This window comes from Bos taurus, chromosome 6 (assembly GCF_002263795.3).
Source record: "Bos taurus isolate L1 Dominette 01449 registration number 42190680 breed Hereford chromosome 6, ARS-UCD2.0, whole genome shotgun sequence".
NCBI classification, from domain to species: domain Eukaryota; kingdom Metazoa; phylum Chordata; class Mammalia; order Artiodactyla; family Bovidae; genus Bos; species Bos taurus.
The window spans coordinates 44,093,294-44,115,093 of NC_037333.1; the positions used below are offsets into that span (position 1 = coordinate 44,093,294).

Consider the following 21,800-nt stretch of genomic DNA (forward strand, 5'->3'; position numbering starts at 1 on the left):
CAAGCGGTGGGGGCAGCAGACTACAACAGTTATTTAATTAAAAGGCATTTTTTTCCCCTTTCTCTTTCTCGCTCTGGCTCCCAGAATAGCTTTTGCACCCCTAGACCCTGAGCACACGCCTGTCTCTCCAGGTTACCCGTGGCCCGCTAACACCCATCTTCCACGCCCCCCTTCCGGCGTCTACCCCCAGCTTCTCCGCGCCCCCCAAGTCACACCGACAAGCACACCTGCAGGCCGGCAGCGGGGAGCGTCGAGGGCACGATGCAGCCGGACTGCATTGCACAGTCATCAAAGTTAAGTGTGTGTGTTTGTGGGGTGCTTGTGCGCGCCGGGGGAGGCGTGGGGTCATGGGCACCGGAGCATCCACTCTGCACCCCCTCCTCGGGGTCAGGGGACGCCTCCACTTGAGATTGCAGCCATTTTAGGGAAAGAGGTGGCTCGGGGCCCCGGGGGAAGTGGAGGGGGAACAGCACGTCGCGGGGGGACTCACAGCTCTGCAGCCCCTCGGCGCAACTGGAGGGCGGGCAGGCGCCGGGCGCACAGGGGCGCGGCGCCCGCGGCGACTTGGGGGAAGGTTGCGCTCGAGTTCCCTGGTTTTGCCTGGAGTTGTTCGGGGTAACGTGCCGGCTCCTGCCTCTCTTTCCGGTTCCCGCTGGGTTGGGAGGTTGGAAGGGGAAGGTTTGGATGGCAGATTGGACAAGGGAGGGACGCGACAGACCCTGGAGACCAAAGAGCTAGTGCTGGGGGAAGGGGGACACCTCCTCTAGCCGGTTGGCACTGACCCAGACGGTGCGACCCACTTGGCCCCCCAGCCTCCCCACCCCCTCCCAAGCCTCTGCCTCCCCGCCGAGTGCCAACTGAGCGCACGGCGAGGGGCACGGGGCGCGACGCCGCCAGGCACCGAGCCACCCCTTACCTGGTTGGAAGGGGTTTCCCAGGAGGAGCCGTAGTTGTAAAAGAAGGAAGAGAAGAAGGTATCTTCCGACAGCCCGCAGCCCGCCATGCTCTGGATGCAAATAAAATGAGGAAGGGGGGGGAAGCACACACACAAGCAACCAAAATTTTTCAAAATCAAATTAAACCAATAAGCGAAGAAGAAATTCTCTCGAAAAATAAAAGGAGGGGGAAGGGAACGGCAAAGGGAATGGAAACTCTCGGCGGTGCTCCCTCTCCGGCGGAGGAGGGATGCTCCGGCTGCCGCTGCCGCCGCCGCCGCCGCCTTCTCAAGAAGGTACCTAGAGAGGTTCGTCCTGACTTGAGCAGCCGCCGCCGCCGCCGCCGCTGCTGCCTGTGCCGGCTGCGTGTGTGCGCGCGTGTGTGTGCGTGTGCGTGTGTGTGGTGTGTGCGCGCAGAGCGAGAGACCGCAGGGGAAGCGAGAGGGCGAGAGAATGAGCGAGCCGGGATGGAGGGCGCAGAGGCAGAGCGGGCGGGCGTGTGCGCGCGGGGGTGCGTGCGTGTGTGTGTGTGTATGTGTGTGTGTGTGTGTGTGTGCGCGCGCGCGCGCGCGCGCGTGTGGCTGGGTGTGCGTCTGTTTGGGGAGCTCACCGGAGAGCCGGGGCCGTCACGTGGGCGCGCTGACTCCGCCGGCTGCCGGGGACAGCCTGTACTACAGCCCCGGCCACTAAATCAGCCCGCGCCGCCAGACCTTTGCAGCCCCACCACGGCCAGCGGCCAGCCCTTCCCGCTGGGCCGTGCGGGCCCCGGGACAGCAGGGGGCGGCGGGTAGGTGGGTGTTTAGGGAGGGGTCGCCCCAAGCCTGTACAAGAAAAGAAAAGATGCCGGCGAGGAGGCACATGTCCCCCGCTATGCCCCTCACCCTCCTGTCCAGCCTTCCTCCCAGCCTCTCTGAAGATTTTTTAATTCCTAAAATTGCTTTCCCTTGCAAAGACCACTCGTACAGCCACGGGGAAATTATTTTCATATAGTTGCTACGTCTCGATTTTTTTTTTTCCCCCTTTCCTGGTGCCCCACGTCTCCCGCGCGCGCGCGCGCGCAATCACGCAGGCACACACACACCCGTGGCCGCCTCCTCCCATCCCAAATGCAAACCCACTTCCTTTTGCCGGTTGCTGTAGTTAAGCTAAGTCAATGCTACATCAAACTAGGCTAGGCTGAGAGAACTGGAAAGTGGATTTAGGGGACAATACTGCCCCAGCAGGAAGAAAGGTTCTAGTTTGGCATTCTGTTGATTTAACAGTTTAAAACGCAGAAGGATTTTGTAGTTTCTGCATTGAAACTCAGGCCCCTTGAGTCATAGTTGTTTAAATGGAGCTATTTTCTTAAGTCTATTGTATGTTATAAAATTGTAAACGGATAACCCCGCCCCCAAAATGGCATTTTAGAACCAAACCTTTCTGTCAATTTTAATAATGGAATAGCCAATTTTCCCCCCTGCAAAAAGCCTGCTCTCTCCAACTTTTTTCAGATATTTACAGTAAGTAGAATTCTAATAAAAATCGGTGTATCAGTGTAAGGTACTCCTACAAGTGTTTGAATCCTCGCAGGAAAACTAGGAACAACCTGTTATTTATACTGTTTTCTTTCCGAATCTTTCTTCCAAAAATGCTGCCCATTTTTATGCAAACCAGTTGTGTTCTTCCAAGACTCCATACTTCCTCTTTTAAATTCCCCACTTGAGGTCGAAATCCTCTGTGAAATAAACATTTCCACAGCAACCCAGTGATGTCACAAACATTGGCTCCTAATTTCAGAGGGGAAATAAAGCAAGAGAAAAGGATCTCTCTAGAAAGACAGATTCTGTTTTCTTGGAAATAGCATTGCTCCTAGTAGAGACTGAGAAAACAGACTCGACTTCTGGCTAAATACCTGTTTTATTTTTCTGAGATTGAAAGAAACATCAAATGTTTTTCAAAGAAACATCAAATGATCCTTTTTAAAAAAAGTCACCATCCTCTTTCCTGTGTTCGTGAAGAATGGTGTTTCAAATCAGTGGTACCTAATCACACTGACCACTAAAGATTTTAATAAAGGGGGAACAGATTTTTTTTCTAAAAAGTCACGTCAGAATGAACATTGAAGGACAAAATTTAATGTACTAACTTCAGATCCAAATAATGCCAAATGACCTGGCTTCATCAAATACAATTGTTTTTAAGAAGTGTTAGACCCTCAGAAAGTCTATTCAGTTATCAAAATTAGTGCTGATCTTGCCAATATTGAATAGAGGGGCTTCTATTCAATATTTGCAAGATACTGAATAGAACATTCATCATTCAGTCTATTGTTTCCTGGAGCTCTGGGCTGGGAGAAAGAGGGAAACAGTCTTCATACCCTCCTGCCTTTAACCTTGTACAATCTCATGCTTATCCATATTAAATGTAAAGGGGCTAGAAAATAGAAATTAGGCCCAATGCCTGGGCTTTCTTAGTCTTCCTATCTAAATAAAGTCCTTTAGATAATATTTCTACAGAGTACTGTAAAGTGTTTTTAATATACACTTTAGCTCAAGTTTAAATTCTGTTCCTGCAGCCACTTACTGATACCCTGTTTGGGCTCAGGTCCCACCTCCACCCTAGGACAAGTTAATTCTGTCTCTGTGATCCCCTTTACTATTTGAATGAATAGATTTATTCCTCATGACAATTCTGGAAGAATCAAGACTCTAAACCCATTTCACAGATGTGGAAATAGGCTCAGATGTGCTAAATAACCTGCCCAAGATCACCCAGCTACAAAGTAGTGGGAGTTAAACCCAGACTTTGTAACCCCCACCAAACTCTCACATAAAGATCTGAGCCCATCAGAGCACTGCTGTTCCATGACCATATCTTTCATCCCCCTCAAAAGCAAAGTCAGTGTTTGCTCTAACTGCCCAAATTTGTGTTATGTATACATCTATGAGATGTGTTCATTTAAAGCTTAATTGTACATTCACCAGCTCATCCACTCTTTATGGGGACCCTGTTATTGTTGCTAAGTCATGTTCAACTCTTTGTGACCCCATGGACTATAGCCCACTAGGCTCCTCTGTCCATGACATTTTCCAGATAAGAATACTAGGGTGAGTTGCCATTTCCTACTCCAGGGGATCTCCCTGACCCAGGGATCAAACCCGAGTCTCCTGCATTGGCAGGCAGATTCTTTACCATTGAGCCACCAGGGAAGCCCTAGGAACCTTGTTAGGAAGCTATTATTATTTTTGTTTTAGAGATGAAGGGACTAAGGCTCAGGGAAAAAGACTCAACTCCCTATCCTATCCAGAGCTAGTACATAGCAGAGCTAAGTCCTGAGCCAGAGATTTCTGGTTCGTGACTTTTTTCTCCTAAGAAAGTAGTCTCTCCCAACTCCAAACACACAGGAAAGTAGGTACAGGGATCCACTGAGCAGGCTCAGGACCTTCAGACATTGTGGGTGGGGAGGAAGAGTCAGAAACAGGTAGAATCTCCTCTGAGCAGCAAACCAGAGAACACTTGTATAAATGAAGTCTGGCCTCCAGCCACAAACATTTGGCTGCCCTCAAATCTCCAGCTCTTTCTTTTTCAAACAGGGCAGGCCCAAGGAGGGCCACCTGGATAGACTTCTGATGAAACACCTTCCTTCTCTGCCCAGCTTGTCCCTCTCCCAGGGCAGCCCTGACACCCTGAAAGAATTCTTCCTCAGTAGGTTTCTCACCAGGCAGAAATGCAGTAACATACAGGTTTGTCTGCTACTGCCCAGCAACATAAAAACAAGCCACCCCTTCTACCCCCACTGGGACCCAGAACAGATGGAAACAACCCCTTGGGAAGCTGAGGGAGCCACAAGCTCTTTGAGAAAAGATCGCCCCAGCCACCTTGCCAGCTCTTTGCTGTGCAGAAGTCAGAGATCTGAAGATGGAAACCCCAAACACAGCACATTTGATTTCCAAATCCACTGTGGTAGGTTCTCTCAAGATAAACCAAATTTTCTTCTGCACGCATTCCTCTGTCATACTGCCAAGTCACGATTTGTCACACTGCAAATGTACGATTGTTAAATTGATATCTTTCTATTAATGAGAAAATCCATCTTTCTTTGTAAATACTTTCCCCTTAAGAAATAAGTTTTGCATTAATTTCATATTGGAAATTGGTTAATAGTCCAGATGATGCTGGGGTGTTTTCCTTGTTTATAAATGAGATGCATTAACACTCTCATACCACTAGGGTATCATTTAGTGAACAGTTGCTCCACTCTGCAGATGCAGGAGGCCAAATTGTTGTGGATGTGGATAAAAAAAAATGATCATTTTGGCAAAAACTGCAGATGGGAAGCAGATGTAACGTACAGAGGAAGTAGATTTCATTCAGTCTTTTTCCTTTATTAAAATAAAGTCTGCTAATCTGTCTTATTTTTAAAAAGCCCTCTGAATACAAACTCATGTGTTAATTCCAGGCACAGTGAAAACCAACATCATTCCTACCTTCATGAAGTGGACAGTCTCAACACATGTTGCTTGGTCTACCAATTGTGTTAGTTGCCAGTTTTCTTTGTAATTGTTTAAAAACTTAATTCACTCATCAAAATTATAATTACCCTGGGGAGAGATTAAAATTAGGAAATAGACAAGGAAAAGTTAAGAGGGCAGAGGGATGGTATAACAAGAGAGAGAAAGGGAGACCCCGTGGGAAGTGCAGAAAGATGAGGGCAGGAGGAAGGATGCAGCAGTTCATGCAAAACCAAACTGCATCAGAAAAGTGAACCCCCAAATAACTACAACAGTGGTAATCACAAATGTGTATTGGATGCTGGTAATTCGGCAGGAACGATGTTAAACGTAGGACAGTCTTACTTTGGGCTTCCCTGACCAAAGGGAAGTGCGTTCAAGTACAAGATGTTTATTTGGGAGGGCATCCTGGGAAACGCGGATAGAAGTGAGAAGTGAAGGAAGGATTAAAGGGTGTACCTGTGGGCAACTGGAGCTTAATCCTATCTGAGGACCTCTAGGGGGCACATTTCAGAGTCACCCCATTCAACGGATGAGGGGACTGAGCACTGAAGGCTGCTCCCAGGTGTTGTTAACCACACCCTCCGCCCAGCACATCCAACCTGTGGCATACATGGGCGGAGTGAGGTCTGGCAGCCAGAGAAAGTTCTCAGGCAAAGGGATGCAGAGGCTGTTGTTAGACTCTGGGGCCTCATACTTGGAAACGGTAAGAGCTGTTGGACTATGGGTGGAGCACTAGGAGCATCTGCTCCCCAGACATTAACTCATTTCATTTTACCGAAACCTTTTGAAGTGGGAGCCTGTCCACTTCTTCCTGAGAGAACACAGTCTAGGAGAGTAAGAAGGGGCCTCTGTTGTTCTCACCCAATTAGCATCGGTCCCCTCTTCTGGCAACAGCCCAGCCCCCCTGCTTTTCCTTTGAGAAACATTCCCTCCCCCATCTCAGTGAGTCAGCCTAAGTCCCTCACTCCAGGGATACGCAGGTGAACCAAGCTGACCTGATAAAATCTAACTACCTCAGATTTCCACTGCACCTACAGGGCTACAGGAGCTATAGAGGTGTGTTCTTTCTGCCAGGAGAGCAAAGTTGGGAGGCTATAAGCCTGGAGCTCTTCCATCTTCCATCCACAAGAATGAACCCAACTGCTTGAAAATAAAGCCAGTGCAGAAGAAAGCCAGCACTGAAAGGAAACACCACACATTTCTGACTTACATCTTTTGAGCGACTGGATTCAACCCAGCCTGAAGCCAAAGACACTATCCTGGACTTTCCAAGTGTATAAGCCAATAAACTCTAAGCCAGTTGGGGCTATATTCATAGAAGCTAAGCAACTTTGCCAAGATCACACCTCTAATGAGTGTGGAGGTAATAATCAAACCCAAGTAACCCTAATTCCTTTCGGTGCTATGGCCCATGTTCTTCGTTCATGCTCTACAGCGGCAATTAATATCTACCTAGGACAGAGCTCAAGGCCACAGCACCTTTCTCACTGTCTGGCCCTCACTTGGAACCTCTTTCCTTCCAGAAACAGCTGCCAATTTGTTTAAGAGGATAATGGATCAGGGTATATCTTGGCTGCATTTGAATTGTTTGTTCCATCAAATCATTAAAAGTGCAACATGTGTTAATGATGGTCACTTAAAGCCTGGGAGCGAAAGTGACAAAAAACTTAAAGAGAAAACAGAGAATTGGACTGTAAGGAGATCCACCCAGTCCATCCTAAAGGAAATCAGTCCTGAATATTCATTGGAAGGACTGATGTTGAAGCTGAAACTCCAATACTTTGGCCACCTGATGCGAAGAGCTGACTCATTGGAAAAGACCCTGATGCTGGGAAAGATTGAGGGCAGGAGGAGAAGGGGACGGCAGAGGATGAGATGGTTGGATGGCATCACCGACTCGATGGACATGGGTTTGGGTGAACTCTGGGAGTTGGTGATGGACAGGGAGGCCTGGCGTGCTGCGGTTCATGGGGTCGCAAAGAGTCGGACCCGACTGAGTGACTGAACTGAACTGAACTCATCAGTTTTTTGATGAGCCAGTCAGGAGCTACTAATGGACGATTCCTGTTTTAATTATGACTCTTGATTTTAAGTGACAAAAACCCCACTTCGCTGGTTGAAGGAAAAAACACAAAAACAAAACCTTTATTGACTCAGCGAACTGAAAAGGCCAGGAGCAGGGCTGTGTTCGGGAAAGGCTGGATCTCTGCAAGACTCAGCCTGTGTCAGCACCACAGTTTCTTGGTTTCACTCGCCTTTGGGTTGACCTCATTGTCAACCCTGCACAGAGCCTCCAGCAGCTCCTGGCTCACCTCTTGCTTTTCTATCAGTAGTCCCAACAGAAAGAGAGTAGACAGATGCCCCTCTCTCTCAACCGTCCCAGCAAAAGCCCTGAGATTTCCAGTCACTGGCTCTGATTGGATCATACACCCATCTTTACACTCATCATGGTCACCAGCAATATGCAGTGCTCTGACTGACCAGATGTGAATCACACAGCCATCCCTGGCTTTCTTGGTGGAGTTACCCTATCAAAGCATATGAACTGCGACTGGAGAAGATAAGGTTCCCCAGAGGAAAGCTGGGACACAAACTACTAATCTTCTCTGCTAGAAGACTGATGCTTGGCTGTCCAGCAGACAGAAGTGGCAGTCATCCACAGCAGCACTGTGGTTGGTACCAGAGAGGACTCACAACCTCATCTTTGTCTTTAAGGAGCTCACGCTGCGTTCAGAGAGGAACACTGTACGTAGAACAACAAAGAATATGTGATAATAAACGAAGTGAACTGCAGGTTCTTATTTGCAGGCAACAGAATGTACTTTTCTATACTTGAAGCAGACAATCTGAGGAAATTCATATCATTCCTGGGAGGACCAGAGAATTGGGTTCGGATACTACAAATAGGAGCAAAGCAGCCAGAAAAAGAAGCGATAAGACAGTAGGGCCTGGGACATCAGAGAACTCGTGCACCCACTGTCCCAGAAGAACAAAGATCTTGCCACCTCATTGGCCAGAGCACCTCATCTCCTGCACTTGGCAGCCACCACACACTGATCACTTCTGCCCATCAGTCCAGAGTAGGTTCACTTGGGGCCCCTTACCTGCAAAGGAGTCTGGGAAATGTAGTTTTCCATTTTCTGGCTTCTAAGTACCAAAAGGTTAATTAGGAGGGGTTGCAATGGATACTGCCTGAATTTACAATACCTGCCATAGAGCAGATGACAGGAGTTCAGAGGGAGAGAAGACAAAAAAGGCTGGACTCAGTTCACCTGTCACACTGGTTTGTCTGACTTGGTTCTGACATTTACTAAAAAAAAAGAGAGAGAGAATCTCAGTACCAACAGGTAAGATGACCCCAGAAGCCTGTATTCTTCAGACCACTCCTGGACCATACCTGCAAGTCCTGGGTGTCATCTGAAGACAGATGATGGCACATCATGTTTGTCTCCGGGAGGCAATTAGAAGTGTGGATTATATGAAGAACCACCTTGACATCTCCCTCCCTTCAACTCCAGCCCTCACTGTGTGTCCTCCCTCTAAACCTTCCACTCTTCTCCATTTCCTCCCAGGCCATGCTACTTTCCTCTCTTGCCAGGACTTCACAGTATATGCCTGTCCATTCTTTTTGTCTCCATTCTTGTGCTTATACCGGCCATTCAAATAGAGTAAGCTTTCAAAGCACAAGTCTGATTGCAGCCTTCCTTCAGTGGCTTCCACTGCTCTTTGGATCAAACCCCAAATCCTTTAACATACACACACTACTATATATAAAATAGCTAGCAGCAAGGACCTGGTGTACAGCACAGGGAACTACACTCAGGATCTTGCCATAACCTCTAATGAAAAGAATCTGAAAAAGAATATGTTTGTATGCATGTGTGTGTGTATACACACACACACACACACACACACACACACACATAATGAATAACTGAATCACTTTGCTGTACACTTGAAACTAACACAACATTGTAAATTGCTCAATTGTAAATACTTCAATTTTTTTTTAAAAATAACAATTACTATTTTTTTAAAAGCCCAGATCCTTAAAAAGGCCCCTGCCAACTCCTTCAATCTAGTGGTCCTCACCATCTCCAAGTCTGGCATGATTGTCTTTGATCCCATGTGGCCTAAGAAGCCAGTGGAACCCTGAAGGGGATCAGATTCCTACCACCTACCTCCCCAGCCTCATCTCAAACCCCTTTCTTCTCTGGTCCTCCCCACAGCCACACACAGCCTTAGTATGCCATGTGGGCATAGAAATCCCTGGGATATCTCCCTAAACTTTCATCTGCCTGGAATGCCTTTCCCACCTTTCTGCCTGGCCAACACCTTCTCAACATGGAGCTAGGAGTCACCTTCTGGAGAACTCCCTTTGTAAGGGCCCCAGAGGGAACAGCATGTCTCTCTCAGCCCTGCTTCCGCCACTACTAGAGCCCCATGCCCACGGGCAGGCCCTATCCACGTGGATTTTCCAGGACCAACTCAATAAAAGTTGACTGAACAAGACCAAATCAACTTAAAAAGAAAGCCAACCCCCTCCACAGAGAGCAGTAATAAAGAAAATGTGTTCTACTACCACCTTGAGACTTCAATTAATGAGCTTTTCTCCTCCGTGAATCCTTGCTTCCAAACAAACAGAACCTGACAGCCCGAATTAAATCATTTATCTTTCTAGGTCTCTGCCTTGGCTCTAGCACTGGTGTCAAAACCCAGATATTTCATTAAAAAAACTGGCAAAAACAAAATCTGCAGCACAGGACCTTGACTGTGTGTGGTTGTGTCACACACACAAGAAATGTTCATCTCCAACCCTTCTTCTACCTACACAGAATTAAGTGCCCAATTATCAGACTTGATCATTGTATTTTCTCTCATAAATCCTAAAGAGGTGTGCATGTGTGTGTGTGCGCGTGCATGGGCCTGCACATATGCATGTGTACAGACCACATTATCTGACTCCATCCACAAATTTCACGGTGTAAACAGCCTTAGCAGTGCAGAACACAAGCAGTAATGCAGAAAGCTCCAGCTACATGTGTTGTTCCAGTTCCTTTCTATACATTTTAATGCCTTTTGATTCCGAGTGACCTATGGGTTTCCAACCATGGGCCAGTGAGGAAACAAAAGACCATTTCCACTCTGCCCTGTATAATTAAATACCTAGATGAAGTTTTCTCCGGTTCTGCTTTCAGAGCCAAACAACGCTTGTTTGCATTCCATCATCATATATAAACACCCGCAGGCCAGGATAATTTACCTTTCCTGTTCTAGTGCTAGCCCCTTAAATCAGGCCACCCAGGCCGCATTTAAGCATATCAGAAGGGCCTCTGGTTATGAAGCCTGCAGTATTTATTTTTCTTTAAATACCAAAACTATCCTCTTTACAGTCCACTATTTGGAAAGCGATAACATGGATACAGATACTCTGTAGATAATCCTCAAATCAGTTCTGTGGGTTCAAACATCTCCCCCGCCCCCCGCCCCACCCCTTTCAAACCTTTGTCTCAGAGATGCTAAGTAGTCAGTAAAGAGGGTGGTGTGGAAGTCGCTTCTCCTGGCTTCCCCCACTGAGATCTGGAGAGTGAGATCCCAGTGAGGAGCAGGAAGCGCCAGGCGGGAGGGCAGGCAGGTGCTGGGTGAAGCCTGAGGGACAACACCCAAGGTGGACCCGGTTTCTCTGACTTGACCATGCCCGTGAACCACCCAGGGACTTTGTCACAGTGCAGAGTCTGTTGGGACTGGCTGGAGCCTGTGATTCTGCATTTTCCAGCAAGCTCCCGGGCATGTTGATGGTGCTGCCCAGGCCCACAGTTCAAATGATGAGGTTTAGATCTCAAGCTCCAAGTCAGTTAGGCCTGGCTGGGAACCACCTCTTTGGTAGCTGGGCACTCTGGGGCAAATCACTTGACCTCTCTGGGCCCTGGCTTCCTTATCTGTTTAACAGTGATGATAGCAACCTAGCAGGCAGGTCTGCCAAGAGGATTAAACTATGGAATGCAGGTGAGGGGCTGAGTGTAATGCCTGGCATGTCCATAGTGAAGGAATAGAGGCCCGAGCCCACCTTCCCCACTTTCCAGGAAGTGTGTCCTGCTCACTTTATTATTTTTAGGATTAAATGACTTTTCTTGATTTTATTGTCTCATTACAAAAGTAATACTTAAAAGAGAGGAAGATAGGGAGGGAGGTAAAGAGGAAAGGAAGGAGGAAAGAACAGAATGAGAAAAGACCTGTCTCCATACCTCCAGTCATGTATACACACATTTTTTAAATAATGGAATTATATTGTCCATCTCATTTTGCAGGCTTTCATTCTCACTTGCTACATCAGAGTAATAGTAGAAACAATAATGGTCATATCAACAACAGCAATAGGTTCTATGTGCCAAATACCACTCTCACACACCAACTCCTTAATTCATTCATTTTCACAACAACTCTTTGACATGGACTCTTAACAGTCTTATTTTACAGATAAGGAAAGCAAGGCTCAGAGTGTCACTTACCACAAGTCATACACTGGTCAATGGGGAATTCAGGTTGGAAACTAAGCACCCTGGAAGCCCAGCGGGGCCTTTAATTCTATATTCTGGACGCTTCGTAGGCTCACCCTGACACACTGTTTTACTGCCTGTTTTTTTCCCCCACTTACCATATCATGAATATCTGTCCGTTGTCATTTCATACTTTTGCACATCATTTTAGGTGGCTGCCCATTTTACAGATGGGACAAGTGAGGCCTGGCTGCTCAATAGAGGGCAGACAGTGGGGCAGACAATAGAGGCCCACCTGGGGGCCTAGGCTTTGTGCTCCTGACCACACTGTCTAGACACAGAGACACTGAACATCTATTACGTGCGGGGAATGCACTGGCCTCACTGGCGAATGGAGGACCCACAGGGTTCTTAGTCTTCTGGCCCTCACCGTCCAATGAGCTGAGCCATGCAGTAAAGTCAGTAAGCAAACACATGGATGAGATGATGTGAGATGATTGCTAGAGAAACAATTCCACCCTGTGATATAGCTCATGGAAAGGGTGGGGATCTTTTAGGAAGACTGTTGGAGGTGGTAAGATTTGAAGTTATACCCAAGTGACAAGGGCAAGGAATCACACAGTCACCTAGAGTCAGATTTATTTAAATTTCTCAACATAAAATAAAAGCTTAATGGCAACCTTAGGGAACAGCACTCGGGGTATCCCATAGCTATGAAATTCTCCTGAAGAGCGTGTGACAGAGCACTGAGAGGGGACAGCAGAGCTGAAGGGCCCAGCCCTGCTTCTCCATGCGGCCTCAGGAGGCCTATCTGGAACCAACCTATCTACAAATGGGGTTGTGAAATTACCCAGGCAGGGTCTGCTGCAAACATGAATGGAGTAACATGGGGGGCGCAGGACGCTGGAGCTGCTGTTGACCTTGACCCCGAATGTCTGGCTGGCCTGGCCCATTGAAGAGTCAAATCTGGGCTATTGACTTTGGTTTCACTGGGCTCCCCTGACCACCTGTGACCTCTTTCAGCTCTCACGTGGTGTCGTTGCTGAGGTAGAGACTCCATGGTGGGGGGATGGGGGTGAGGGGATTCTTCGTTATACATCACTGTTCTTGACAATAAATAATACTAACAACAGTGGGCCAGACACTCTACAGCCATCCCCTAGCTTCATCCCACTCCGATCTCTTCTGTCCATTTTACAGATGTGGAGACTGAGGTTCTGAGAGGCTAAGGAGCTTGGTCAAGGCCACACAGCAGCCAGGCATTTAGCTCTGTGCTGCAGCCGCAGGCTGGTCCTCACCACAGGGGTTCAGCCTTCCCCCTCAGGGACGAGTCCCCTTCAGAGACCAACTCCCTTTGTCTTTCCCTGGTTAACTCTGACCTCATTCAGATTCCAGTGACATCACTTCCTCAGTGAAATGCCCCTATCATGGGTATGCCAAACCACCGGTCAGAGCTATGACTGCACACTGTCCATGCGATCGCCAGCGTCCTGTACTATGTAGGGTTAAGAGCCCAGTTTGCACAGCAGGCATGTGGGACTGAAGCAAGCATCCTGGGCAAGTTCTCTAGCCTCCATCCCCCTCAGTTTCCTGGGCTGTAACAGGAGGAACGGAGGAATAATGACCTCACAGGGTGACAGTCCCGATGATGAAATAAACCGATGCTGCTGCCTCTGTGTTTGCAGAAAGTGCCCCACAGGTCTCACAGCAAGGGCCCGGTACGCCAACCTCCCTACTGCAGGCTCCACCTGGGCAGGAGGACTTGGTGGAGCAGGCCTGCAGCCAGCATCTGGGGAACTCAGCGAGGTGTCCTGATCACCATCCCATTTCACACTCCAGCCCACGTTCACCCAGCTGCGGGAGGGGCTCTGAGTCCTGTGTGTGCCCCACGTGGCCACTCCTTGCTGGCCTTTGGGACCTTCCTCCCGTCTGTGGGGGAAAAGCCCACGGTCCAGGTGGGAGAGGTGGCAGGGGCATCACAGAAGCCCAAGGGAGGCCCGTGTTCACACCCTCTCCCCTACCAGCCCTGCGCAGGGACCGTGCAGGCTGCACCCAGGCCCCAGGCAGTGGGCAGGAGAGGGGCTGAAGAGCACTCCAGAGGGGACAGAAGAGCCCAGTGGGCCAGACCTCCCTGCCCTGGTCAGTGGGGCCTTCCGCCAGGCCTGAGGCTCCTGGACACAGGATGCTGCCAGAGGACCTCCTAGCTGTCAGCCGCCCTCCGGTTTTTAACTTGTTCCTTAATTTCCCCAGGGCCTCGCGTGTGGCCTGGGTCTAATGATTTTCTGTGAAAACTCCACCAGGGGTGTGTTTTTCTGTGACTTCAGATGAAGGACTAATCCAGCCAGACCGTCTCCATTGCCCTCCCTTCACCCTCTCGGACCAGATCAGCCAGTCTTTTTTTTTTTTCTCTTGAATTTAAGAGCCTTGCAGACACAAAGATCCTTTTAGCTTTTAACATATTTAATAATTTATTATTTATCTGATATTTTGGTAAATGTATTCCTCAGATCATGCCTCTGCATCTCCCGTTTCCAATTTGCACCTACCTGACATGGTTTATATTACAATCCATTGATGCTCTTAAGGCAGGGTTTCCTCTTTTAACACTTCTTTATAGCCCTAATGAACTTCTATGCTTCATTTACTCAAGAAGACAGCTCTCTCCCCCTTTCACATTTCCTGCTTACAGGCATACAAATCATATGTGTCACTAATACAGTGTTGGTTTTCCCTGCGTTGGTTCCTTTTAACATGTTTGCCCTTCAGCCTGCTATTAACCAGTTTCTCCCTACTTTGAAAAACTTGCTCTTTTAAATTTCATCATTCAGTTTTTTCCTCGGGGATTTTACCCTTTATTAAGAAGTCAAAACCAATTCTGGAGCAATCATAGACATAAAATAGTCTCATGAATCTTTTGTATCCTCCACCAACTTGACACGGGAATAGGCACACAGCAGAGATACTGTGAACACGTGGTGTGGCCAGGATGGTCCACAGGCGATTTGTTAAGAGGCAGGGTGATGCACTGTTTAAGTACACAGGTGCAAAATCTGATTGCGTGGATGGGTTTGAACACCGGTTTTTAGCCCATATTAGCTGTGTGACCACAGGCAAATTACTCAAATGGTCTGTGCTTTCATTTCCTCAGCTCTAACATGGAAAACTCATTCTACCATCTTCCAAGACTTGTTGCAAGGATTAAATAACTAAAGCACTTAAGATGCTTCCTGGCTGAGCAAGCTCTGAATAAACAGCGACTTTTGTTATCACTGCCTGCCTACTATTTGCAAGACTTTCAGATTCGCAATTGCCTTGGATCACAGAATCAGGCAAATCATCTCTTTCCCCTCCCCTCAAAATTAGGAACCACACATGATAAAGGTAATAAGATCTTGTTCCTGGTTTTCTATACAAGGACTCAGGAGTGTGGAATGGCCCCCCTGGGTGACCTCGAGGCCAACATGTGTAAAATGGGAAGAATGCGTCGTCTCTTGCTGGGGAAAGCACCCCAAATCCCCATTCTCAGATCTATCACCTTCATATAAATAATTTCTCAACTAGGTTCATGTACAACTTTTTTTTTTTTTTTTACCCCAGGTGGGACACGATCAACTAGGTTCATCTAAAATGAATCTCCCACACACTAGTTCTGAATAGTTGCTAACAAGCCAATAGAAGCCATCAGTGCTAAGGATGGGTCGACTCAGGTGGCAGAGGCAGAAATGCCCACTAGGGGGCGAGTGCGCTCACTCCTTGTTCCCTATGGTGGCTCAGTCCCAGAACCAGGGAGGGAGAGCAGGCATGTTTCTGGCACCGGCTCCAGCTCCTTCTCTGTGTGTACTACTGTCTATAATCCCCCACTGCCTCAACTCAGGAAGTTGTATTAACTACATCTTAGCCCAGAGAAATCTGAGGCTAACCTGCCCAGGAGCACAGAGCTGAGGGGAGAAACTGCAAGGGAACCTAGACTTCTCTTTCTCTACCAGTGCGGCCTGGAGGAAGGGAAGGTGTGCAGACACTGACAACGTGCTGGTCACATGCATCTTCCTCCTAAAAGAAGCACAGGGTAGGGCCTGTTTCCCAAAGTGTGTCCCATGAAACATTAAGTCCTGGGAGGTGCTCTGTAGTAACAGTCTGGGGTAATACAAATCTGTGGCATTTGCTATTCTCTCCAAAGAACGAAGTACACATTAGTTTGTTAAAGGTTCTGATAAGTCCTGTAGTCAAGAAAATGGTTTGCTTGACTTTTTTAAGCATCAGCATTCCCTTGGTCTACCTGACATCAGGGTTTTTATATACATATGACATCTGTTAATGTTCACTTTGAGAAATGCTGGTTTTGGCAAATAAGAGACAGAATGATGTGAAAGAGACATAATAAAAGTGAGACAAATAAGAGACATAATGAAAGTGAAGAAATGGAATTTTACCCACGTGAGAATGAACTGACATAGATGTCTCATGGACAGAAGAAAATGTGTCCTAGCAAGATGCTCACAGAGGATCTGAATTATGAAACAAATAGAACCAGAACCATTAAGAAACATAAAGTCTTTATGATATTAAAAAGCCATTTCAGCACTCAGGATGACTCCTAAATATTAATATAGCCCAGAAGACAAAACAAAATGGCGGCCAGGTTCCTTCCTACCATGGGGTACAAAATCTGTATTTTATTAGCTCATGCTCAGAGCTAAGATCTTTGCATGGAATGAGAGTTTATTCATAAAGTTGCTGTGTTCATCAACGTGATCAGGTGTTTGTTAAGACTTAGCATTCAGTTGCTTAAAGAGTTCAGTCCATGCAGCACTATTTACAATAACCAAGATACAGAAATAACTTGTGTTCCTCCACAGATGAATGGATATCCCACTGTATGTATGTATGTGTGTATATATACACACATACATACATACATACAGTGGGATACCATTATTTGGAGAATCACATTACTGACTGAAGCTTCCCAGATTGCTCAGTGGTAAAGAATCCACCTGCCAAGCAGGAGACATGGGTTCAATTCCTGAGTCAAGAAGATCCCCTGGAGAAGGAAATGACAACCCACTCCAGTATTCTTGCCTGGAAAATCCCATGTATAGAAGAGCCTGGTGGGCTGCAGTCCATGGGATCACAAAAGAGTCGGACATGACTTAGCAACTAAACAACCATTTAGCCATAAGAAGGAAGGCAATCCTATCATTTGTAACAACATGGTCGGACCTTGAGCGGAATGTGCTAACTAAAGTAAGTCAGAGAAAGAGAAATATTGCGTGATTTCATTTGTATGTGGAAACTAATAAATACAACAATAAAACTCAAAGAAAAAGAGTTTTTGCGAGATTTGTGGTTACTAAAGCAGGCATGGATTGGAGGAATTGGATGAAGGTGGTCAAAAGGTACAAACTTCTAGTTATAAATGGAGGTATATGAGTAAATACTGGGATGTCATGTACAATGACATAATAACTACAGTTAATGCTGCTGTGTGGTATATTTGGAAGCTGTTAAAAGAGTAAATCCTAAAAGTTCTCCATCATGAGGAAAAAGTTTTTGTAACTGTATGAAGTAATGGATATTATCTAAACTTACCATGGTAATCATTTCACAATATACGTATATCAAGTCATTATGTGGTACATCCTACACTCATACAGTGCTGTGTCAATTATATCTCAATAAACTGAAAATTAAACAAACTGTGGAAAATTCTTAAAGAGATGGGAATACCAGACTACCTTACCTGCCTCCTGAGAAATCTGTATGCAGGTCAAGAAGCAACAGTTAGAACTGGACATGGAACAACAGACTGGTTCCTAGTCAGGAAAGGAGTACATCAAGGCTGTATATTGTCACCCTGCTTATTTAACTTATATGCAGAGTATATCATGTGAAATGCTGGGCTGGATGAAGCACAAGCTGGAATCAAGATTGCCAGGAGAAATATCAATAACCTCAAATATGGAGATGACCCACCCTCATGGCAGAAAGTAAAGCACTAAAGAGCCTCTTGATGAAAGTGAAAGAGGAGAGTAAAAAAGTTGGCTTAACACTCAACATTCAGAAAACTAAGATCATGGCATCTGGTCCCATCACCTCATGGCAAATAGATGGGGAAACAAATGGAAACAGTGAGAGACTTTATTTTGCTGGGCTCCAAAATCACTCAGATGGTGACTGCAGTCATGAAATTAAAAGATGCTTGCTCCTTGGAAGAAAAGCTATGACCAACCTAGACAGCATATTAAAAAGCAGAGACATTACTTTGCCAACAAAGGTCTGTCTAGATAAAGCTACAGTTTTTCCAGTAGTCATGTATAGATGTGAGAATTGGACTATAAAGAAACCTGAGCACCAGAGAATTGATGCTTTTGAACTGTGGTGTTGGAGAAGACTCTTGAGAGTCCCTTGGACTGCAAGGAGATCCAACCAGTCCATCCTAAAGGAGATCAGTCCTGAGTGTTCATTGGAAGGACTGATGTTGAAGCGGAAACTCCAATACTTTGGCCACCTGATGCGAAGAGCTGACTCATTTGAAAAGACCCTAATGCTGGGAGGGATTGGGGGCAGGAGGAGAAGGGGACGACAGAGGATGAAATGGTTGGATGGCATTGTCGACTCGATGGACATGAGTTTGGGTAAACTCCGGGAGTTGGTGATGGATAGGGAGGCCTGGCACACTGCAGTTCATGGGGTCGCAAAGAGTCGGACATGACTGAACAACTGAACTAAACTGAAAAAGGAAAAGAATTTAAACCAGTATATAGAGGATTACTCAGTAAAACAAATTCAAGTGAACTTGAAATAAATTCATCAAAACACAAACCCAAAAAAGAGAGATAGAAAGAGAAAGGAAGAAGGAAAAAATTAAGAGGGAGAAAAAGAAAGAGGAAGGAAGGAAAGAAAGAGTCCACAGGAATAGAAGGTGAGACCCACGGCTGGCCCTGAACCCTGCCTTTGCAGGTCAGTGAGAGGCCAGACGAGACAAGTAGGGAACCAGCTGCTTCCCCACGGCTGGACGTGCAGGCCTGCCCCCAAGTGGACCTGTGGTCAGCACCAGAGCCCAGCAGCCTATGCTGACCGCATGCCTCCTCACATACAGTAACAACTACAACTTGCTGGCAGGTTAAATGTCAATCCTTCCATACGTAAGTCCTCCTTCCAGTATGTGTGAATCTGACCTGGCCCTAGGGACCTGCCTGATAAGATAAGGCAGCAGCGAGACTGTCGTGGGACCTCTGAGGCTAGATATTGCAGCGTCCGTCAGTTTCTTGGGACACATTCTTAGAACCAGCCCCTCTACTGTGAGTACTATGCAGCCATATGGAGCTCCAGCTGAGCTCCATGCCTTCCCTCCAAATAACCTGACCGTCCATGCATGGAATGTGGTAAGATGGTTGTTTTAAGCCACTGAATTTGAGGTCCTTTTTAAAAGAGCAATAGATAACTGGAACACAATTTTATTGAGCTACTGCTATATGACAGGTATCAAAATAGGTAAGTGCTCTTGTATGTTATTTGCTGTCATTTTCACTAGAGCCTCCATGAGGTAGATATTTAATCATAAATATGTCAGAATTAAGACTTTGGCCTTGGGTGAGCTACGAAACTCACCCAGAGTCACACAGGAACCCTGTTTTCTCTGTCTTGAAAATCTTGAATGATAGGAAGCTCTTTAGGGGAAGAATCCATGAAATATGCTAGGCATATAATAGGTGGGAGACAAGCAGTGAATGGTGAGTTTGTGTGGGTAGCAGGGAATACACCTCAGATTCTGCCTTAAAATAAAAGTTGTAGGCAATGGAGTATTTTCATGAAAACATGTGCCCCCTCTGGCTTCAGTTTTATCACCACTCTGCAACTGAATAGAAAAATGGAGGGAGAGAATATTTTCACAATATTACAAACGTTTTCCCCTTTAAATTACCAAGGCTAGCACACCAACTGTGCCCTGGCATTTGTCTTTAATAACAGCACCCGTGCATTTAGCACCTACTCCCTATAGGCATCGCTTCAGGTGCGTCACCTGTCAGGTAACCACAGGCATATTTCTTTACATTTGTAAGTGCTTTTGAGTTCACAAACTACATTTACCCACATGCTCATTTCATCGTGAGAGCAGATGCTTTTCCTGGGGAGCAAACAGAGCCAAATTAATCAACAGATAATTAATATTTATCAGGCACCACCTATGTGATTGAGAAATATGATCCTTCCTTGCTTCCCTCTCCCCACTAGCGTGCTGATTTCCCCTTGCTTTCTTACTTAACAGCTTGCATTGTAATAGCATATGTGTGTTTCCTTCATGAGTCTATAAGCAAGTCTTGCATATACAAAGAGCCTAAGCGCCATAGTTGGAGAGAAGAGCAAGCACCATTAGTGGGAAGGATGGATAGCTGGATGGATGCATGCGTGGAAGGATGGAAGGACTGTATGTCTAAGTGGTTAAGAATAGTTAAGACCTGTGGAATCACCCAGTCCTTACTGCAGTATTGACCATGTGATTGTGGGCTAGGTCTTAACCTTTCCAAGTGGAGATTCTATTACTTTTATAGAGTTGTTGTTGTTGATTCTCTCAGTCGTGTCCAACTCTTTGTGACTCCATGGACTGCATGCAGCACGCCAGGCTTCCCTGTCCTCCACCATCTCCCAGAGTTTGCTCAAACTCATGTCCATTGAGTCGGAGATGCCATCCAACCATCTCATCCTGTTGCCCCCTTCTCCTGCCCTCAGTCTTTCCCAGCATGAGGGTCTTTTCCAATGAGTCAGCTCCTCTTTGCATCAGGTGGCCAAAGTATTTGAGCTTCAGCATCAGTCTTTCCAATGAAAATTCAGGGTTGATTTGCATTAGGACTGACTGATCTCTTTGCTGTCCAAGGGACTCTCAAGAGTCTTCTTCAACACCACAGTTCAAAAGCATCAATTCTTCAGTTCACAGCCTTTTTTATGGCCCAGCTCTCACATCTGTACAGGACTGCGGGAAAAACTATAGCTTTGACTTTGCGGACCTTTGTCAGCAAAGTGATAACTCCATAGAGTTATTGGGGATTAAATGAAATAATACATATCTCTTATAGTGCTTGATACATTATTAACTCTCAAAAGCAGAAGCTCTGAAGAGGAGGAGGAAGATACTTCAGACGATAAAGAGCTGGAAGAAGAGAAAAAAGAAGTCAGCCCAGGGAAGCACCTGCCTACTATGTGTGACCAACAAGCAGATGCTTCTAGACTCTTCCCCTTGGTATTTACACATAATGCGGTATCTGCTTTCTTGTTCAACTATTTCTTTCCTAACTTGCCAGATTGACCGAGGCCAACCAGTCCCTCTCTAAAGCATGCTGACAATGCCTAGGGCCCGTGAAATGCTCAGAGCTGGTTTGCTGTGCTTGAGTTCACCCACACATTCCCAAAAACTGAGTCAATCTTTTGTTTCCAAGATCTGTGGATGCCAGTTTAATTTATTCAAACAACAGACACTTGAGCATCTGCGATGTGTGGGCACAGTTTTATGCTCTGGTGAGTAAGACAGAGAAGGCCTGCCCTCAGGGACCTTCTATTCCAATTATACTTCTTTTATTTCATACTTAAATCACAAAGTAGGAAACTAATGAAAAACAAGTGAGAAAAAGAAGTTCTTGTTCCTATGAAAACCGGTTGAAATGTTTTGCCATGACTGAGGAGACCTAAGTTGCTAGAAGAATGTGTGCTAAGTTACTTCAGTCGTGTCTCTTTGCGACGCTATGGACTGTAGCCCGCCAGGCTCCTCTGTCCATGGGATTCTCCAGGCAAGAACACTGGAGTGGGTTGCCACGTCCTCCTCCAGGGGATCTTCCCGTCCCAGGGATTGAACCCATGTCTCTTGTACCTCCTGCATCGCA

The 21,800-nt window shown here is 46.5% G+C and overlaps 1 protein-coding gene across 2 annotated transcripts in view; it reads right to left on the reverse strand.

Annotated features, from left to right (window-relative positions):
- Positions 1 to 1,939, reverse strand: part of PPARGC1A (PPARG coactivator 1 alpha) — a 714,770-nt gene extending 712,831 nt beyond the window's left edge. Inside the window, exon 1 of one of the 2 annotated variants that reach the window (XM_059887361.1) lies at positions 917 to 1,939. The gene's annotated coding sequence lies outside the window, so the exon portion shown is untranslated. The remainder of the gene's footprint in view (positions 1 to 916) is intronic. The other variant, XM_059887362.1, reaches the window with a different exon arrangement.
- Between the last annotated feature and the right edge of the window lie 19,861 nt (positions 1,940 to 21,800).